The sequence below is a fragment of the Crinia signifera genome, chromosome 5, assembly GCF_055691185.1.
Source record: "Crinia signifera chromosome 5, ASM5569118v1, whole genome shotgun sequence".
Classification (NCBI taxonomy): Eukaryota; Metazoa; Chordata; class Amphibia; order Anura; family Myobatrachidae; genus Crinia; species Crinia signifera.
Window position 1 is genome coordinate 278,756,057 of NC_139221.1, and position 15,914 is coordinate 278,771,970.

The window sequence follows — 15,914 nt, forward strand, 5'->3', positions numbered from 1 at the left end:
CATTGCACTGCCCGAGCATCGGAGCCCTGTCCCTGCGCCCTTAAAAATGATACATTCACCCGATATGATCGCATTTTACAATGCTATGCTGGGCGGTAATATTCCGCCCAGATCGCATTGTAAATGCGATCTTGATAAATGCGCCCCTTAGTGTATAAAGTTACAGCAATAAGGTGTGCCAGTGTGGTGGGCTGCTCATCCTCTCCTGCTCAGGCACTGTTCCTAGAGAGCAGGCCGCAGGGTGAGGGAGCATGTCAGTGTGATAGAGCGCAGGGTGAGGGAGCATGTCAGTGTGATAGATCCAGGGCAGGTGCTAGCCACCGGAGCACCCCAGGCGGGGGGGTCGCCCTGGCGCCCACTGTCGCGCTGTTACCGGGGGGGAGGTCAGGGGGGGTGGATGATGCGGCTGCTGCGGGAGGGGGGTGGATGATGCGGCCTCTGCGGATGGGGGGGTGGAGGATACGGTCGCTCCGGGGGGAGGGGAGCGGGAGCGGTGCGGCGGCAGCCGAGTTTGCTGGGGGTTGGGGGGAAGCAGCTCACCTGCCGGTTGCCGTGTCTCTCCACAGCGGCGTTGGGCGGGTGGGTTGTTAGAAGTGACAGGGGGAGGGTGTGATGAGGCGAGGTTGCTGGGTTGCCGACGAGGTTGCTGGGACCCAGCTCCGGACTACCGCCCTCCAGTGGCTGGCGCCCTAGGCAAATGCCTAGAGCTGCCTAGTGGTGGCGCCGGCCCTGGATAGAGCGCAGGGTGATCGAGCCTGTCAGTGTGATAGAGCACAGGGTGAGGGAGCATGTCAGTGTGATAGAGCGCAGGGTGAGGGAGCATGTCAGTGTGATAGAGCGCAGGGTGAGGGAGCATGTCAGTGGGATAGAGTGCAGGGTGAGGGAGCATGTCAGTGTGATAGAGCGCAGGCCGCAGGGTGAGGGAGCATGTCAGTGTGATGGAGCGCAGGGTGAGGGAGCATGTCAGTGTGATAGAGCGCAGGCCGCAGGGTGAGGGAGCATGTCAGTGTGATAGAGCGCAGGCCGCAGGGTGAGGGAGCATGTCAGTGTGATAGAACGCAGGGTGAGGGAGCATGTCAGTTTGATAGAGCGCAGGGTGAGGGAGCATGTCAGTGTGATAGAGCGCAGGCCGCAGGGTGAGGGAGCATGTCAGTGTGATAGGCCGCAGGTTGAGGGAGCATGTCAGTGTGATAGAGTGCAGGCCGCAGGGTGAGGGAGCATGTCAGTGTGATAGAACGCAGGGTGAGGGAGCATGTCAGTGTGATAGAGCGCAGGCCGCAGGGTGAGGGAGCATGTCAGTGTGATAGAGCGCAGGGTAAGGGACCATGTCAGTGTGATAGAGCGCAGGGTGAGGGAGCATGTCAGTGTGATAGAGTGCAGGGTGAGGGAGCATGTAAGTGTGATAGAGCGCAGGCCGCAGGGTGAGGATGCATGTCAGTGTGATAGAGCGCAGGGTGAGGGAGCATGTCAGTGTGATAGAGCGCAGGCCGCAGGGTGAGGAAGCATGTCAGTGTGATGGAGCGCAGGGTGAGGGAGCATGTCAGTGTGATAGAGTGCAGGCCGCAGGGTGAGGGAGCATGTCAGTGTGATAGAGTGCAGGGTGAGGATGCATGTCAGTGTGATAGAGCGCAGGCCGCAGGGTAAGGGAGCATGTCAGTGTGATAGAACGCAGGGTGAGGGAGCATGTCAGTGTGATAGAGCGCAGGGGGAGGGAGCATGTCAGTGTGATAGAGCGCAGGGTGAGGGAGCATGTCAGTGTGATAGAGCGCAGGGTGAGGTAGCATGTCAGTGGGATAGAGCGCAGGCAGCAGAGTGAGGGAGCATGTCAGTGTGATAGAGCGCAGGGTGAGGGAGCATGTCAGTGTGATCGAGCGCAGGGTGAGGGAGCATGTCAGTGTGATAGAGCGCAGGGTGAGGGAGCATGTCAGTGTGATAGAGCGCAGGGTGAGGGAGCATGTCAGTGTGATAGAACGCAGGCAGCAGAGTGAGGTAGCATGTGAGTGTGATAGAGCGCAGGGTGAGGGAGCATGTAAGTGTGATAGAGCGCAGGCCGCAGGGTGAGGATGCATGTCAGTGTGATAGAGCGCAGGGTGAGGGAGCATGTCAGTGTGATAGAGCGCAGGCCGCAGGGTGAGGGAGCATGTCAGTGTGATAGAGCGCAGGGTGAGGGAGCATGTCAGTGTGATAGAGCGCAGGCAGCACGTCAGTGTGATAAAGCTCAGGGGGCACTGGGAGGGAGTTAGTGTGATAAAGCGTACGCTTTAGGGATAGGGAGCGTGTCATTGTGATAGAGCTTACGCCTCAGGCAGAGGTAACGTGTCAGTGTGATAGAGCTTACGCCTCAGGCAGAGATAGCGTGTCAGTGTGATAGAGCGTATGCCTCGTGAGAGGGAGCGTGTCAGTGTGATAGAGTGTACGCCTAAGGGAGAGGGAGCGTATCTGTAGGGGCCAATGTTTTTGTTTGTAATTACATTTCGGGTGCCACTGTGTTTTATTTATTCCTATTGTGGACAATATGTCTGTTTATTTTTCTGCACCGCAAATTGTTTTGTTTTATTTTTTTTCCCGTGGGGGGACAATGTGTGTGACATGGGGCGTACCAGGGAAGGGTTTAGTAGCGGCATTATCGTAGTCACATACGCAACAGCAGCAAAAGACGCAAGGACGGCTGCGACTGTGTCCAACTAAGGCAGAGATAGGGAACCTTCGGCCCTCCAGCTGTTGTTGAACTACACATCCCAGCATGCCCTGCAACAGTTGTAGCACGACCACATAGCAAAGCTGTAACAAGGCATGCTGGGATGTGTAGTTCTGCAACAGCTGTAGGGCAGAAGGTTCCCCATCTCTAGTAAGGCCACATAAGGAGGGATCCCGCCCATCTTGACAAACCCCACCCCTAAATAGACCCCGCCTCCATGAGGGCTGATCCCAAAAATTTCCCGGGCTGGTTTTTCATCCCAATCCGCCCCTGAAAGGTACTGTCGCCACTCAATTGTAACACCCCTTCATGCACACATTACACACACACACACTTTCTTGCCACCACTATAACACCAACCCATGCACTTTACACCTACCTACACTTACAGCACAGCAACCAAAACATAGAAACATCGAATTTGACGGCAGATAAGAACCACTTGGCCCATCTAGTCTGCCCCTTTTTTAAACATGTTACCTCAAACCATATTTGATCCTTATTTTTTTGTAAGGATATCAATATGCCTATCCCAAGTATGTTTAAATTGTACTACTGTATTTGCCTCTACCACCTCTGATGGGAGAATATTCCACTTATCTACTACTCTTTCTGTGAAGTAATTCTTCCTCAAATTTCCCCTGAATCTTCCTCCCTCTAGTTTCAGTGCATGTCCTCGTGTTCTGCTGCTCCTCTTCCTGTGAAGAATGTCTCCCACCTGTACCTTGTTAAAACCCTTGATATATTTGAAAGTTTCTATCATGTCCCCCCTTTCCCTTCTCTGCTCTAAAGTATACATATTAAGATCTTTTAGTCTTTCCTGGTACGTTTTGTGATGTAGGCCATGCACCATTTTAGTTGCCCTTCTTTGTACAGTCTCTAATGTATTTATATCCTTCTGGAGATATGGCCTCCAGAACTGAACACAATACTCTAGATGAGGTCGTACCAATGACCTATACAGTGGCATTATTACTTCTTTCTTTCTACTGCTGATACCTCTCCCTATGCAACCAAGCATCTGACTTGCCTTCTTCATTGCTTTGTTACATTGCCTACCTGCCTTTAAGTCCCCTGAAATAATAAAAATAAAATAATAAAATAATATTCCTCAGTAGTTTCCATTATAGTGCCATTTATACTATATTTAGTCTTTGGATTTTTGCAACCCAAGTGCAACCAACATCCATAACACAACATACCCCCACCCCACAACACCACACCACCACCGCTCCCATTAGCGCACCTATGTATACCCGGATGGAGGCAGGGACAGGGATCCTAAAGGAGCCTCTCCTTGCGATGGACGGAGGCTGGGGCTGTGTGCATGCGCCGTTACGCAGTGAGCCACACCATTTCCACAAAACACCCTCACCGCACTGCCCCTCGCCCACTGCCATGTGTACCCATAGCCTACAATTGCCTATCATTCCTAAAAATATTTGGTTGTCATTTTAATGGGGCGTAGCCCCTACGACGGTGTGAAGAGTGCCCGTAGGGCGCGATGAATCACCTAGTAATAAATACATGTGAAGCCATCTACCTTATCGTCTGTGTATTTGTAGTACAGTCTGTGTATTTGTAGTACAGTATGTAGACTGAGGGGAGAGAAGTTCCTGCAGCACAGATAACAAAAGAGCAAGAAAGGGGAACACAGTGGAAGAGACTGAGGAGGTGGAGATGTCTCCTTGGAAGACATGTTACAGAGAGAAGATGTTTTCTAGTAACCTTTGATTCCTGGCTTGCATTACATGGAAAGGCTTTTAACTCGCCTGTTACAACAAGCGAGACTGGAAGCTGTGGTCCTCCAGGTATCGCTGCCCCACCGGCCCCATGCCATACATCTGCTGTCAGCTACAGTGCAGAATGGATTCCAACAAACAAGAAGTGTAAATACATTTATAGTCTTCATTCATTACTGTAAATACATAAAGTGCACTCACAGAATACTTTCACTAACCACATTTCTAAATGTTACCATTTGTGTTTCATCCAAACATGTTCCATTATTTATACACAATCTAGGTGGCCTCATTTGTGAAGTACAATATTTACATGTTAGAAAAGGACTCTGTTTGGAAAGACATGGATTTCTACCATCTACTGTTGTTGTGGCACATCCAGGCTCATATAGCATGTGGTACATCTGTCATATACAGCATGGGGTACATCTGTCATATACAGCATGGGGTACATCTGTCATACACAGCATGGGGTACATCTGTCATACTGGCATAATTCATGCAAAGGGTGACGTTAACAAGTTCAATATTGATGATTGAAGATTGAGAGAAAAGTACAGTGGGAGAGATCCTCATGGGAAACCAATTGCCACTGTTTCCCTAGTAAATATACGGCACCGAATATTCCCTACAGGTCACCCGGTAGGTACTGATCCGGCCTATTACTGCTTAGCTGCTGAGATCTGACGGGATCAGGCACAGTGATGTATGGCCGTATCTTTTATTGGCTCAGATGGCATATGGGTGCCATGCAGGACCAAGTGTCACTTCTGCTTTCCAAAAGGGTTAGCAAAGGCACCACCCTGTTGCCATGTATGGTATTGCAGGGAGGGACTAGTGACCCAGTGGATGAGAGAGTATGGTATTGCAGGGAGGGACTAGTGACCCAGTGGATGAGAGAGTATGGTATTGCAGGGAGGGACTAGTGACCCAGTGGATGAGAGAGTATGGTATTGCAGGGAGGGACTAGTGACCCAGTGGATGAGAGAGTGTTGGTTTTCTTCATTGTCTTCAAATTATTTTTCCAAATGAATTACAGCCTGTGACAAACCCCTCTCTCTCTCTAAAAAAAAGTACTACATCTTACACAGCATGGGGTACATCTGTCATACACAGCATGGAGTACTCCATCTTACACAGCATGCAGTACTCTGTCTTTCACAGCATGGGGTACATCTGTCATACACATCATGTGGTACATCCATCTTACACAGCATGTGGTATATCTGTCATATACAGCATGGGGTACATCTGTCATACACAGCATGGAGTACTCCATCTTACACAGCATGCAGTACTCTGTCTTTCACAGCATGGGGTACATCTGTCATACACATCATGTGGTACATCCATCTTAAGGAGCACATACACGGTCCGTTCTGTATGGCTCCGTTTTGTACTATGCGATGTGCGCTCCCGCGCATCACATAGTACGGTACAAAAAGTATGTGCTGCACATACTTTTTGTACTAGCTATACATCGGATCGGATCGCAGTGCATGCACAATGCATGCACTAGGGATGCGATCCGATCCGATGTGTGCTGTTTAAGCACACAACGGATCCGATTAATGGACCGTGTATGGGGGGCTTTACACAGCATGTGGTATATCTGTCATATACAGCATGGGGTATATCTGTCATATACAGCATGGGGTACATTTGTCATACACAGCATGGGGTACATTTGTCATACACAGCATTGGGTTCTCCATCTTACACAGCATGTGGTATATCTGTCATATACAGCATGGGGTACATCTGTCATACACAGCATGTGGTACATCCTTCTTGCACTTCATGTGGTACATCAATATTACACAGCATGTGGTACGTCCATCTTACACAGCATGTGGTACATTCGTCTTGCGCAACATGTGGTACATCTGCCTTACACAGCATGGGGTACTCCATCTTATACAGCATGTGGTACATCCATCTTACACAGCATGTGGTACATCCATCTTACACAGCATGTGGTACATTCATCTTGCACAGCATGTAGTACATTCATCTTGCACAGCATGTGGTACATCTACCTTACACAGCATGTGGTACATCCGTCTTACACAGCAGGTAGTACATTTGTCTTGCACAGCATGTGGTACATCTGCCTTACACAGCATGTGGTACATCCATCTTACACAGCACGTGGTATATCTGTCTTACACAGTATGTGGTACATCCATCTCGAACAGTCAGTGTCATTTCTAGTGGTGGACACGATGCGTAATGCAACAGGGCAAAAGCGGGAACTACTGGCAGTGCAGCTGTTGCACCACACTAGAGCCTGCAGTGATGAACGGGCCTGCTGCTGGGTGACCTTAGCACCCTGGAGGGAGAGCAGCCATCTCTGAGTACTCCATTTTCTGACACCCACAGCCATGTCTCAGCATCCCACTCCCCAGTCATCTCTCTAAAATCCCCATAATGCACCAGACCTGCTTTAGTTTACTCCCACTATTGAAATAAATACTAGTATATGATACTGTAGCTGTAGGCTCTTAACCATTGGGGTCACCACTCCCGGTTGTCACCCACCAGGTGCTATCTCCTCAGAGAAAGGAGTCGGGTGCTGCACTGTAACTTTACATGCAGCACTTGGCACATTGCACCCAATATTAATAAGCCACTGGTCAGATACTGTAGATGATGAGGATGAACATTCAATCCTGCTCAAGCTAATGGGGATACGATCAAGAAGTTGATTTATGGGCAAGCACAAAAGCTCAAAATTGGCATGAACAAAAAAAAGTCATAAGTGTAACAAAACATTGCTAGTGCCAATGCCAATGCCCCGATTTTACTTATCAGCCGCCGAATGACTCCTGCAGCAGCTGCGAGCCTCAGATTCACAAGGAGAAATAATTTGACGGTAATTAACCATCGATTGATTTGTCCTCTGAGCGGCCTCTTGCGGATGGATGTGTACCAATACACATCCGTTCACAGCCCTGCACATGGGCCCAGGCGGTGGGGGGCGGCATTCTGCGGGGCAGCGTTAAACTGCGCGCTGGGCTCCGAACACACACACAGCCCAGCAAGCAGGTCTGAATCGGGACCATGGGCCCCACACTGTTCCGGGGACACAATTCCTATTGTGCAGGGCGACGGCTATTTTACTGGTGATTTTTTTACGTGACTGCAGCTCTGAAGCGGGATTCTGCGAAAGTTATGTAACAAAACAAGCATGCAGTGTGTACGTTTGTGGTTACCCCGGACCCAGGGGCCCATATTCCGTGCACACATTGCAAAAATGATAGAAACACTCTATTAAGCCTCTAATGTACTTCTTCAGAGACCAACCTCTAATGCAGCACTGCCCTGAGATTTGAGAGTGCGACTGTCCGGTCATGGAGTTTTCTGGCTGCCAATAAACTATGATGATTACGTACATCACGTTCCGGTTATTTATCCCATATTATATTCATTATGCTATCTTACTTACAGGTATCAGGATTTTTATTCCGCTCAGGGCCTGGAGTATCAGAAAACACATTAAAGAACTTCAATAACACCAAGAGAGTCTTCTGAGATGGAAAAGAAGTGATTAAGTTGCCTGACAATCATAAAATATAAAATTAAACAGGAAACACAGGGAACTGAGTATCAAGTTCAGTCCCAGAGGTTGCTTTGATTTACAAGAAGATCAAAGTACAATGGTATAACGAACACTGCTACACGGAACTTAAATGTTTGTCATTATGGAGATAAGGATCTCATTTAGCCTCAAGCTGTTTTACTTTGATCATTATCTGTTCTGAATTACAGTAGGAGTTTATTTAGTGTAAATAGGCTTTCAGAGGGTATCAGTTTTAATAAGTTTGGATTACTCTGTAATGGATGCCTATTTTGCAGCATATACTTTATTTGTATTTCATTTACACCTCGCACTAATTGGTTAAAAAAGTGAAAAGCCGACACAAAATCTTTGTGTGTCAAGTCAAACTTCTGCTACAGTAGGCAATGTCTACACACTCATATAACATGTAATAGTATCGTATCGCACAGGCAGGATTCTGGATGCCTTAGGCTAATACAGAAGTGGTTGCCCCCTCCCCCTTTCCCAGCACCAATTTATTTGCTCATATTCAGCTAAGAATCTGTAACAGGCTCAGGCCTTAGCACCATTCATATTGCCTGGGGGAGAGCTCACAAGACCTTGTTCAACCCCTGACTCCAGCGGCACCAGGAAGCTCTCCCATCTCAATGCAATGTATTGTGCCAGCGCTGCGCGCCCAATGTTTATTCAGGCCCTGGGCAGTTTTGTATAAGGTAATGCTGTATTACTGTGTGACACAATACCACCTTGGCAACAAGCATGTAACCTCCCCCCCCCAGGCAAGGAGCATGTAACCCCCCTCCATGGCAAGGAGCGTGTAAACCCTGGCATTGAACATGTAACTCCAGGCAAGTGACATTATCATGTGAAGTCATGTGAAAAATATTGCAATATAATGTGATTTGATTTGGTAGTGTTGTGTGGCCATGCCCCTTCCCAGAAAAACTACACCCCCTTCTGGTGGCAAGCGCCTTTGGCACACCACACTATCTCTATTTAAAACATTCTTTCTTGCACAGGGCACCAAAATGTTCCGTTATGGCTCTTTGGATTAGGATTGCTTTGGGTGAGAGGTGATTGGTGTTGCTGACTGCGGCTGTGATCTGTGCTACTGGGTATTGGGTGCTGTGCTGGGAGAGGGGTGCTGGGACAGAGGTGGAACTAGCAATGTTGCTTTGGGGTACCAGACGAAATCATGCTTAGGCCATCAAATTGGCTAGGGCCGGCTCTGTTAGTAACTAATATACATTTGATACATTTTCCCAAATGTAATAACAAGCTTTTCTAATTGTCTGAAGAAAGCCAGTTCTGTACTTTTCCACAAGTGTCGATGAGTAACTTCAAACTGCCCTTTCAGTTCTCAGAAAAAGAAAAAACAGTTCTGTAGTTATGACAAATATGTTCATCAGTGACTTTTATTTAAATAAACTAGAATTTCTACCTGACATAGGGCCTGATACAGATTTGAGCGCTAATTAGAGAATTCGCAAATCAAATGTGTACCATTCTGTATGTATTGCTCATGCACGAGCCCGAATAGCTTCAGAAAATGCGTATGGATCGTAACGCAAAGCGTCCAGAGCTGGACTGACAGGAAGTCGGCGTCTGGAGGTGGTCACTGGCTGTTTTCTAGGAATGTCAGAAAAAAACAGGCGCGCCTAGACGTTTTAAGGGAGGGTCTGTGACATCAGTCTCTATCAGCCTGTCTCAGACACAGGTTAGTGGAAGCCTCAGAATTAATCCCATTGTAGAGACTAGAATACAAATCCTTTATTCGTTTCACAATGGAGAAATTTGCAATTGTTACAGCAAGGTTCAAAGTACAGATAAGTGTAAAATAGCATAATAAGAACACACATGATAAGAACACCAAACAATAGAAGGTACTTATGTATTTGCAGGGCGCCCAATTAGCTTACGTACGTAGGCGTAGTGAAATCGCATTGCATGGTACGTTTTTGCCGTGTGATGCGTGCGATGACTTGTGATGCAATTTCATGCCCCCCTGTCAGTCACATCTCCAGAGGTGTCAGTACAGAAGCTGCACGTGATGAGGAGCGGTGAGTAGACTGTAGATCCGGAGCAGCATGGGACACTGCTTGAGTAGTTTTAATGTCTTTTTTTTTTGCTTTGCAGGTTAAATGGATGCATGGGGGTCCCAGGGGGGGGTGAACATGTGCATGGGGGTTGCAGGGGGGGTGAACATGTGCATGGGGGTCGCAGGAGGGGTGAACATGTGCATGGGGGTTGCAGGGGGGGTGAACATGTGCATGGGGGTTGCAGGGGGGGTGAACATGTGCAGGGTGGTGATGATGTGCAGGGGTGGGGGGTGATCATGTACTTGGTGGATGAACATGGGGGGGGGGATTATGTCCAGGGGATGGGGATCATGTGCCGGGGTGGGGGTGATGATGTGCAGGGTGGTAATAGCAGTGCAGATTGTTATTGTTATTGTACTGGAGGAGCGGACTCTGGTGTCATGTTGTTATTATTGTACTGGCGGAGCAGATTGCTGTGTCATGTTATTGTACTGGCAGAGCAGACTGTGGTGTCATTTTGTTATTAATGTAATGGTGGAGCAGATTGTGGTGTAATGTTATTGTTATTCATGTAATGGTGGAGCAGATTGTGGTGTAATGTTATTGTTATTAATGTAATGGTGGAGCAGATTGTAGTGTAATGTTATTGTTATTAATGTAATGGCATAGCAGACTGAGGTGTCATGTTGTTATTAATGTAATGACGGTGCAGATTGCTGTGTCATATTATTGTACTGGTGGAGTAGCATGGGGTGCAATGTAATTAATATTGTACTAGATAATTATCAATATTGTACTAGCATATAGTATTGTTTTTTTCTTTTCTTTCTTTTATAGTTGTTGTTAGCAGTAAGTATCTCCACAAGCGTCCACAAGTGTTCATCAATCAGCTAAAGGTATTTTTTTGTTGTTGTTATATTGGACATTTATCGTCATACTGTATTTACCTTTCCAGTGCATCGTATATTTCAGGGAGTATAGCCTTCCAGTTTTTATTATACAGAGGGTTCAGCTTGTGGTTTCCTATTATTGCAGGATCTTGGGGGCAAATAGGCCTCTCCACAAACTTCCATACATGCTCTATACCATTTATGTCGGGCAGAGCTGGTGCTTTAGTAAGTAAGGAATTGTGCTCTATTACTTGTTTTAAAAAAGTTTTTTTTTTCATTATATTTTTCAGAAATGCCAGGATCAATGGGCCACAAATTTTGGTCTCATTTTATTGAAATATACAAGGAAAACAACTGCCTCTGGAGGACCGATCGCAGGGACGATCATCATAAGGCCAAAAGGAATCAGGCATACGAGAAATTGGTTAATTACAGTAGAGCCTGTGACAGTGCTGCAGACTTTAAGTGGGTTCGGTAGAAGATCGCAAATATGCGAACAGTGGTGGTGAAGGAGAACAATCAAGTCTGGCAATCTCAACGTTCAGGAGCCAGGACTGGTTAAATTTACTAGCCGAAATTGTGGTGCTACGAGCAAATTTAATTTATCGTTGAGCAAGCACCAAGGAGAAGATCAGAGGGTACTCCTATGGATGAAGACTCTCCGGAAATTGATTCACTAGAAGATCTGGAGAGTGTGGACATAGTAAGTTTTTGATATGACATGTTTTGTATGTAAGAAAATGTCAAATTAAATAATATTATAAAAAAAAAAAAATTTCTAGGAAGTTACCCCGGAGCCGGAAGCAGAGACTGGTCCTGTCACGGATACAGAGGGTCCTCCGGAGGAGATTGTTTCCGAACCTCCACCAAGGAAGCAAAGGAGGAAGCAACCCTCCAAGACGACCAGCTCTGCTCCAATCGGCCAAGAGCATTTTTGTAAGCATGCGGAGGAAGCTCTAAAAAAGCCCCCGGATTCTTTCCAAAATTTTGCTTATCACATTGCCTGTGAGATGCGGGCGATGGACCCAGAACAGTTCCTTATCTTTAAGCGTTTAGTACATTGCGGTATGTCACGCGCAGCAGACAAGAATTTGACTGATGAGTGTGTTATAACGCCAGGTCCTATATGCCACAGGCCATTTCCCCCACCGCCCAACTACCCATATAACCACCCTATGCACATTGCGCCGGGTAATCCTCTGCCTCCACATTCTTCTTTTTATGCCGGGGCCCCCTATAACATCCACCACAGCCACTGAAACCACTACATTTTCTGGTGGTGTGTACTCATCTTTGCTGAGTACACAGTCCCCTACACCAGAGGATGATGTTTTTTTGTAAAAAAAAATTCAATTTGGATTCGTTTTTTTATTTAATTGCGTAAAAATGCTCTTGATCTTCTCCTTGATTTGTTTGTTCAATGATAAATTTCTTTGCTCATTTTACCACAATTTCGGTTTGTAAAGCTCACAGTACGATACTTCTGAACGTTGTGATGTCCGTACTTGCTGTTCTTCTTCACAAACCACTATTTACGAAGCTCTACTGTAATAATCAATTGCTGTATGCCTGATTCCTATTTGCCTTGTTGTGATAGTCCCTTCCACAGAGGCAGTTGTTTTCCTTATATATTTTGATAAAACGAGACCTAAAAAAAAAAAGTTGAAGTAAGAATTTAAAAATGTGTGGTTTCTTTTATTTGGATGTTGACTGTTGTTGTCATTTGAAATGTATATAATTATGAAAATTCTTCCCTCAGGTGCTTAATGACCTGCTGTCAGTCGGGAATCCGATGGTCAGTACTCCGACGTTTTAATCCCGACTGTTAAACTGCCCAACAGGCAGGATCCCAATTTACAGGAGATACTGTCCCTCTTGGGATTCCATGACTCCCATAGAGGGAGAGTAGAATCTGTTCCTAAAACACCCCCACTATCCACGCCACCCCGAAGCGTGGCGAGCGCAGTGGAATGCGTCCTTCCGACCTTTTCATACCCCCACTATCCACATCGTTAATTTTATATAGTGTGGCGAGCGCAGTGAGCCACAGAGCCCGAAGCATGGCGGGGGGACGCGGAAAACATGCAAAGTAATCCGCGTCCCCTCGCAGGGCTCGCTGCGCTCGCCACACTTCGGGCTCGCTGCACTCACCACACTATCAACTCCATGGATAGTGGGGGTATGAAAAGGTCGGGAGGACGCATTATGCCGCCGCTCGCCACGCTTCAGGGTGGCATGGATAGTGGGGGGGTTGTATTAAAATCACATTGCATGTCATTGCAGTGTAGTAAAGTTAATGGCATCGCACCCTATAAAATCACATAAAATCGCATGCGATTTTGAGTCAGGTGCAATGGCATGCGATGCGATAAGCCCAGGGCGAGAGAGCAGTGAATAAATTACTTGGGAATATCGCATCGCTTGCATCGTATGGCACTAAAACGGGACATGCAATGTGATTTCCTTATGCAGAATAGCCCACTAAGCAAATTGCTTAGAGGGCGCCCTGGAACTACACAAGTACCAAATATAAATATCTAAGAACATGAAGGTCTACTACAGACTATGACAGTTGTACATTCTAATCGCAGCAGGAAGAAAAGACCTGCGGTATCTCTCCGTTGAGCATCGAGGGTGAAGCAACCTATCACTGAACTGTAAAAACCTTGATGGTTTGGGAATTGCGTGTGGATTTGCGAGTGTATAGTGTTTAGCGTTCCATTCGCAATTCTCACGCAGTTAAGCAAGGGCCGTTTCTTCTTTCTGCCTGGGTGGTGGCCTACTCCTCGCAGTCATCCGCAACTTTGCATCAGGCCCATCATTTATTTAGCGAGTACATTACTCATAATTACCAGCTGTATTCTGTAGCGATTAAAACTATAACTTAAATTTTTACAATCTTCTGTTTAAACAATCAGTAATTATAACCTGCCAAACACTTATTTTTACAGGTTGGATTAAACCATATTTAAAAAAAACAAAAACTTTTTGCACATTATTATTTGGTGCTTAACTGCTTTTATTTAAAGACAATTACTAATTTTGTGATTAGAGATATAAATCATATTGGAATATTTCATGCGGAACATTCTTTTCCTGGTGCCTCATTGTCAGGAACAAATAAATCGCAGATTATAAAAAAAAAAAATAATTAAGAACACACTTTACTATTGGTATTCCAAATACTAGCCTAATATCCAATGCACCCAGGTCAAAGACAGGAGACATAAATGTAATGTGCTAATATACAATATGGGGGAAATTTACTAAAGGAAATTTGTAAAAAATAGGTGTATTTGTATCCAGAAATACACTTATTTTTGACATTTACCATTCCGAAAATACGGCAATTGCCGTATTTTCAGGATAGTAAGGGGGAAATTTACTAAAGGAAATTTGTAAAAAATAGGTGTATTTGTATCCAGAAATACACTTATTTTTGACAGTTACTATCCCGAAAATATGGCAATTCGTATTCGTATTGATAGCACATTAATATGAATACGAATTGCCGTATTTTCGGCATAGTAAATGTCAAAAATAAGTGTATTTCTGGATACAAATACACCTATTTTTTTACAAATTTCCTTTAGTCTATTGCTGTGCATTAAGGTGACATGCCCTACCCATCACAGTGTTAGGTGGTTTAACCCTCTGAGTGCCAACATCTCTAAAATATAACATACAGTTTTATATCCAGACAATTTAATTGATGTACACAAACGATAATCACCCAACTCTCACAAATGCTTCAAAACGATCATTGGCTTTTGATGTCACTCTCATGCTTATTCAATCTGTCAAACCATCATCCTGCAGTTTGTCAATGCCTAATTTTCCCCAGCATATAATTTCCATAATTATAATTTTAACCATGCCCATAACATTAATATAGTCTGAGATAAATAATCTTTTATCCCATAAACCAGGAAATATTGCATATCAAGTTACACATTTTAGCTCATATGCCAAGTTTGGTCTCTAAATGATTGGAATCATATTAGCTATCAGATGGCAGTTATTAGAATTCCATATCATGTTGCACTCACATGTTATACAAATTATAAGTTCACATTAGAGTAATCATAGATGACCAGCAGAAGAGGTGTGGCCATTAACTTTCAAAAGGAATACCTGAACCACTCAAGACACAGTAACAAGGGGCGTGGCTGCAGGCTATTGATAGAAGGTGACTGACTGGTCCCTGGAAAGACAATAGGATCAACCCCTCCCCCTAGATAGTTTTCTTGGGAAGTAAAATATTGAGATACACTTGCTTGCTATTGGAACCTGGCCCAGATAAGATGCAGTGCAACAGACCTGGAGAAGATGGATAAGATTGGACACATGGCTTTGAGTAATGTATACTTGTAGGACTGATATGAATTGTGTAAAAGGACCCACGATTATGGAACATGGATTATGTTAGAAAGTTTAGGAGCGGTTAACTTCCATTCTTAGTTATCTTCGGATATTAACATGTGCTTAGGCCCAGAGTATATTTACATATAGTTACACAAAGAAAGCTTGTGTCTGTGTTTGAGAGTGACCTGTGTGAATAATGTTTAGCTAGGATCATTGAGATAAGGCATCGTAATAATATATCATACATAGATCTGATGGTTGAAATGTGCGGTGTTATTAGCCTGTAATTATGAATCGTGTGGAGGTTTGTTGTGTTGGAGGTGTGGTGTTTTGGTCTGTTGGGAAAGGATATGTTTGGCTTGTTAGATTGAGATACTATCCTGTATCATACCAGAGGGTTGGACAGAGTGAGGCCTGGAGTCAATTGTAGACATGTGCTCAGGCTCCGGCCTACAGTGTGGCCTTTGTGTAGGTAAACGGTTAACATTGCTGTTTGAACTGGCCCATGTGTGTCCTAGTGTGGTTGTAAAGGAGTTTTGTAGTATATTGTATAGACTCTTTGTATTCAAGTGTGTGTGTTTGCTCAAAGGGACGCATGTATTTGAAAGCATGTGTTAA